Below are 7,146 nucleotides of genomic sequence, written 5' to 3' on the forward strand. Positions count from 1 at the left end.
ACAGTGGTACAGCCATGGCTCACTGCAGCTTCTGCCTCCCAAGTTCAGGTGACTGTCCACCTCAGCTTCCCAAGTAGCTGGGACTACAGGCATATGCCGCCATTCCCATCTAATTTGTGTGTGTGTGTGAGACAGAGTCTCACCCTATCACCCAGGCTGGAGTGCAATGGCACGATCTCAGCACACTGCAACCTCTGCCTCCCAGGTTCAAATGATTTTCCTGCCTGAACCTCCCAAGTAGCTTGGATTACAGGCATCCACCACCACACTCAAGTAATTTTTAAAAATTTTTGTATTTTTATTAGAGACGAGATTTCACTATGTTGGCCAGGCTGGTCTTAAACTTCTGACCTCGTGATCCACCCACCTCAGCCTCCCAAAGTGCTGGGATTGCAGGCATGAGCCACCATGCCTGGCCTAATTAAAAAAAAAAAAAAAATATATATATATATATATTAGACACAGGGTTTCATCATGTTGCCCTGGCTGGTCTCAAACTCCCTGCCTCAGCCTCCCAAAGTGCTGGGATTACAGGTGAGAGCCCCCATGCCTGGCCTTATATATTTATTATGATACATATATGTAAAAACACAGGTAGGTAAAAATAAGTTAAAGATAACCTACATTCTTAATATCCAAAGGTAATTGTTGTTCCTAACAGTGTAATGAGAAGTTACAGGCACAACATTTGAAGCAAGACAAACTCATGTTTGAATTCTGGCTTCACTGTTTTTGGGCAGCGTGACCTTGGCATAGAAAACAGATTAAAAATACTTTTGTAATCTTGGAGGAGGGAAGATCTTTCTTGACACTGATACCAAAGACAGACAACAGTGAAAAAAATGGACAGATGTTGCATATGTCAATTAATGTCATGACAGAGAGCAAAACAATATGTAAAGTCAAATAGAAAACTGAGAAAAAATACTTGCTTTAGAAACACATGTATGTGGCCAGGCTTGGTGGCTCACATCTGTAATCCCAGCACTTCGGGAGGCTGAGGCAGGCAGATCACATTGTCAGGAGTTTGAGACCAGCATGACCAACATGGTGAAACCCCATCTCTACTAAAAATTTAAAAATTAGCTGGGCGTGGTGGCACGTGCCTGTAATCCCAGCTACTCAGGAGGCTGAGGCAGGAGAATCGCTTGAACCCGGGAGGTGGAAGTAGTGGTGAGCAGCGATTGTGCCACTGCACTCCAGCCTGGGTGACAGAGCGAGACTCCATCTCAAAAAAAAAAAAGAAAAGAAAAGAAAAAAGAAACCTATATATGTGTGTAATAGAAATACATATATAAAGGACTATTTTAAAATCATTTAGAAGTAGACCTCACTAAAAATGAAAGATTCTGTCAGAGAACTACAAATGGCCAATAAACGCATATTGAACCTTGAGAATAACCAAAAGAATAATTTAAATGGCTAGAGTTCCAGCCCAAGACCTGGGCTTGCTGGAAGGGGTTGGCTCTGGGCATCTCAGCGGCCCTTTCTTCTTGCTCTCTGCGGAAATGGGCAAGTTCATGAAACCTAGGAAGGTGGTGCTTGTCCTGGCGGGATGCTACCCTGGACACAAAGCCGTCATCGTGAAGAACATCGATGATGGCACTTCAGATCACCCCTACAGCCATGCTCTGGTGGCTGCAATTGACCACTATCCCCACAAAGTGACAGATGCCATGGGCAAGATGAAGATCGCCAAGAGGTGAAAGATTAAGTCTTTTGTGAAAATTTATAACCACAATCACCTAATGCCCACAAGGTACTCTGTGGCTATCCCCTTGGACAAAACTGTCATCAATAAGGATGTCTTCAGAGATCCTGCTCTGAAGGATCCTGCTCTGATGAGAGGCCAAGGTCAAGTCTGAAGAGAGATACAAGGCAGGCAAGAACAAGTGGTTCTTCCAGAAGCTGTGGTTTTAGATGCTTTGTTCTGGTCATTAAAAAATTTTTTTAAAAAAGAATAATTAAAATGACGAGATGTGATTTTCATACATCAGATTTGGCAGGGATCAAAGACTGCCAACAGCTGGGAGAGATGATGTGCACCTGTAGTCCCAGCTTCTGGGGAGGCCAAGTTGGGAGGATCTCTTGAGCCCATGAGTTCGAGGTCAGCCTGGGCAAATATAGCGAAATACCATCTCAAAACCAAAACCAAAACCAAATCAAAAGGCTGACAAAAACCAGTGTTGGCAAGGATGTGGATGCTCTCCTAGACTGTGGGTGGTGGGGGGTGGGGGGTGTGATATGTACAGCTTTTCAGGACACGTGTTGGTAACATGTATCTAAATCCTTGTCCCTGTGCCCACCACTTGGCCTAGTATTTCAACTTCAAATAACTTATTATTACTTTTTTGAGATGGAGTCTCCCTCTGTTGCCCAGGCTGGAGTGCAGTGGCTTAGTCTTGGTTCATTGTAACCTCTGTCTCCTGAGTTCAAGTGATTCCCCTGCCTCAGCCTCTTGTATAGCTGAGACCACAGGCACCTGCCACCATACTCAGCTAATTTTTATCTTTTTAGTAGAGACCGGGTTTCACCATGTTGGCTAGGCTGATCTCGAACTCCTGACCTCAGGTGATCACCAGCTTTGGCCTCCCAAAATATTGGGATTACCGGCGTGAGCCAGTGCTCCTAGCCCCAAATAACTTATTCTAATGAAAGGATAAATCATCAAATGAGAATCACGCATATGCTTGGATAGTCACTGGAACATTTTCATAAAAGCAAAAAACTGGAAACAACCTAATGTCCTTTAAAGGGGGATTGTTAAGTAAAATACTGTAAAGTTATAAAATAGATTATTAAATAGCTGTTAAAGAGGATAAGGTGAATTTAAATATGCTGATGATAAGGGGGGAAAGTCCAGGAAAAATTCAAAAAAACAAGTTGAGGTATGTGATCTTATTTCTGAGTAACAGCATCTTCTGGCTGAGCCCTGACTTGGATTTTGATTTTGACCCTATACAAGTGTTTTTCTGGAATGTGTAGGAGTTGAAATGTTTAACAGACTATACACATTGTAAATACACATGAGGTTTCTCTTGGAAATTCTAGCACCATGTTGAGAAGATGGTGGAGATTTGTAAGTAGGGCTAGGACCCCAGCCTGTGTAAGAAAGGGAAAACAGCAAGATTTTTTTTTTTTTGGCTATTTGTGCATTTATAAGTGTATTTGCAGATTTATCAAAGACTGGTTGTATGAGCTACATTAATTTAAAAAACTTATTTAGGCTAGGTGCAGTGGCTCACACCTGTAATCCCAGCACTTTGGGAGGGTTGCTAGAGTCCAGGGGTTCAAAAGCAGCCTGGGCAACATAGTGATACCCCGTCTCTACCAAAAAACAAAAACAAGCAACAAAAAACTCCCACACTTATTTATTGAACATAAATGTAGAGAAGGCATAACTTGAGTTTTCTCGAAATGAGCACACTCATGTGACCGCCAGTCAGATGTACAAATTTGTGGGATACCAGAAGCTGGTCTCTTACAGCCCCAGCTCCTTTACTTCTCAGGGGACCATGCTTCGGACTTCCAACACCAGAAACGCGTTTGACTGTGTTTGAACTTTACATCAGTGGAACCACAGAGCATGGGCCCTTTTAGGTTTAGCTTCTTTCACTTAACATTATGAAATGCCGCTGGGGGTACTAGCTGTCACTCATATTCCTTTCTGCATAGTATTTTATTGCACGAATATCCACACTTTTTAAATTGCATTTTAGGTTTTGGGGTACATGTGCAGAACATGCAAGATAGTTGTGTAGGTACACTCGTGGCAGGGTGATTTGCTGCCTTCCTCCCCTTCACCCACATCTGGCACTTCTCCCCATGCTATCCCTCCCCAACTCCCCCCCTGTTGTCCCTCCCCTATTCCCCCCAATAGACCTCAGTGTGTAGTGCTTCCCTCCCTATGTCCATGTGTTCTCATTGTTCATCACCTGCCTATGAGTGGGAACATGCGGGATTTCATTTTCTGTTCTTGTGTCAGTTTGCTGAGAATAATGTTCTCCAGATTCATCCATGTCCCTACAAAGGACACTCATCGTTTTTGATTGCTGCATAATATTCCATGGTGTATATGTGCCACATTTTCCCAGTCCAGTCTATCATCGATGGGCATTTGGGTTGGTTCCAGGTCTTTGCTATTGTAAACAGTGCTGCAATAAACATTCGCGTGCATGTGTCCTCATAGTAGAACAATTTATAATCCTTTGGATATATACCCAGCAATGGGATTGTTGGGTCAAATGGAATTTCTGTTTCTAGGTCCTTGAGGAATCGCCACACTGTCTTCCACAATAGTTGAACTAATTTACACTCCCACCAGCAGTGTAGAAGTGTTCCTATTTCTCCACATCCTCTCCAGCATCTGCTGTCTCCAGATTTTTTAATGATCGCCATTCTAACTGGCGTGAGATGGTATCTCAATGTAGTCCACACATTGTTGATCCATTCTTCTGCTCATGAATATTTGGATTGTTTCCATCTTTGTCTATGAAAAATGATGCCATTATAGATGGTCCTCACACATGACTTTTCGTTTATAAATGCAGCAATTTTATTAGGTATATATCTAGCTGGTTAAATGATTTATTTACATTTAGCCTTTTTTTTTCTTTTTTGAGACAGAGTCTCACTCTGTCACCCAGGCTGGAGTGCAGTGGCACAATCCTGGCTCACTGCAACCTCTGCCTCCTGGGTCCAAGCAATTCTCCTGCCTCAGCCTCCCGAGGAGCTGGGACTACAGGCCCTCACCACCACGCCCAGCTAATTTTTGTATTTTTAGTAGAGACAGGGTTTCATCACATTGGTTAGGCTGGTCTCGAACTCCTGGCCTCAAGTGATCTGCCAATCTCGGCTTCCCAAAATGCTAAGATTACAGGCATGAGCCATTGTGCCCGGCCACTTACATTTAGCTTTAAGGGATAGTGCCAAACCATTTTCCAAGGTTGTACCAGATTACATTTCTACCAGCGATGTTTGGGAGTTTCAGTTCCACCACATATTTGCCAGCAAGTGACATGTCACGTCAATTCTGAGTATACTGGTGGGTGGATATCTCACTGTGGTTTTAACTTGTGATTCACTGATGACTAATGAGGATTAACACTTTTTTAAACAAGTTTCTCGGCCATTTGGACATCCTTTGTGTTTCTAGTCATTTGCTTTTTGTCTGTTGAATGGTTAACCTTTTTCTTATGAATTTGTAGTTCTTTATGCATTTTGGATATTAGATCTTTGTCATTTATATGTATTGCAAAAATATTTTTAAAAATATTTATCTATCTGTTTGTAAAGAAAGGGTCTTGCTATGTTTTCCAGGCTGGTCTTAAACTCCTGGGCTCAAGCAATCCCTCTGCCTTGGCCTCTGAAAGTGTTGGGACTATCGGCGTCAGCCACCATACCCTGATGCAAGAAATCTTTTCCTATTCCAATAGCTTTCCTTTTTACTCTCGTAGAGTGTTGGTTGATAAACAGAAGCTCTTTAATATAGTCCAATTTATCTACTTTTCTTTTATGATTCTTGCTTCTTTATGTCCTGTTTAATACATTTTGCCTAAAATAATGACATAAATATGTTTTTCTATGCCAGTTTCTAAAAGTTTTATTGTTTCGCCTTTCATATTCAGAGCCTATCTGGATTTGATTTTTGTGTATGGTATGCTAATAGGAGTCAAGATTCACTTTTTTTAAATTATACATTACTTTTATTAGCTTTTAAAAATTATAACTATATTCTGTAATTATTATTATTATTATTATTATTATTGTACTTTAGGTTCTGTGTACATGTGCAGATCATGTAGGATTGTTGCATAGGTACATACATGGCAAGGCGGTTTGCTGCCCCCATCCCCCTGTCACCTATATCTGGCATTTCTACCCATGTTATCTCTCCCCAACCTCCCCACTCTTCGCTGTCCCTCCTTTAGCCCTCCCATCAGACCCCAGTATGTGATGCTTTCCTCACTGTGTCCATGGGTTCTCATTGTTCAATACCCGCCTATGAATGAGAACATGTGGTGTTTGATTTTCTGTTCTTGTGTTAGTTTGCTGAGAATAATAGTTTCTAGATTCATCCATGTTCTTACAGAGGACACAAACTCACCATTTTTTATGGCTGCATAGTATTCCATGGTGTATATGTGCCACATTTTCCTTGTCCAGTCTATCATTGATGGGCATTTGGGTTGGTTCCAGGTCTTTGTTATTGTAAACAGTACTGCAATGAACATACCTATGCATGTGCCTTTATATTAGAACAATTTATAATCCTTTGGGCATATATCCAGTAATGAGATTTCTGGGTCAAATGGAATTTCTATTTCTAGATCCTTGAGGAATCGCCACACTATCTCCACGATGGTTGAACTAATTTACACTCCCACCAACAGTGTAAAAGTGTTCCTATTTCTCCACATCCTCTCCAGCATCTGTTGTCTCCAGATTTTTTAATGATTGCTATTCTAACTGGCGTGAGATGCAATCTCAATGTGGTTTTGATTTGCATTTCTCTAATGACCAGTGATGATGTGTATTTTTTCATATGTTTGTTGGTCTCATATATGTCTTCTTTTGAAAAATGTCTGTTCACATCAAAACCATTCAGGACATAGGCATAGGCAAGGACTTCATGATTCAAACACCAAAAGCAAAAGAAAAAAAGAAAAAAAACCACCAAAAGCATTGACAACAAAAGCCAAAATAGACAAATGAGATCTAATTAAACTCCAGAGCTTCTGTACAGCACAAGAAACAATCATTAGAGTGAACCAGCAACCAACAGAATGGAAAAATTTTTTTGCAATCTCTTCATCTGACAGAGGGCTAATATCCAGAATCTACAATGAACTAAAACAGATTTATAAGAAAAAACAAACAAACCCATTCAAAAGTGGGCGAAGGACATGAACAGACATTTTTCACTTTTTTCCCTATCTGGCTATTCAGCTGACCCAGCACCACTAATTGAAAAGATCCATCTCTTCCCCACTGTGCTGATGTGTCATCTTAATTGTCTGGATATGTGTGTGCTGTTTCTGGGCACTCTATTATTTCGAATTGGCCTGCTTGCCTGTCATTGTATTAATTTAATTTGGGCTATTTTAGTTATTGCACAGTATTATGCCCTTGTCTACGGTTTCTTTT

At 41.1% G+C, this 7,146-nt stretch overlaps 1 pseudogene; it reads left to right on the forward strand.

Annotated features, from left to right (window-relative positions):
- Positions 1-488: 488 nt before the first annotated feature.
- LOC100400849 (large ribosomal subunit protein eL27 pseudogene) lies at positions 489-5,676 on the forward strand (annotated as a pseudogene).
- Positions 5,677-7,146: the final 1,470 nt, after the last annotated feature.

The sequence above is a fragment of the Callithrix jacchus genome, chromosome 20 (genome assembly GCF_049354715.1).
Source record: "Callithrix jacchus isolate 240 chromosome 20, calJac240_pri, whole genome shotgun sequence".
NCBI classification, from domain to species: domain Eukaryota; kingdom Metazoa; phylum Chordata; class Mammalia; order Primates; family Cebidae; genus Callithrix; species Callithrix jacchus.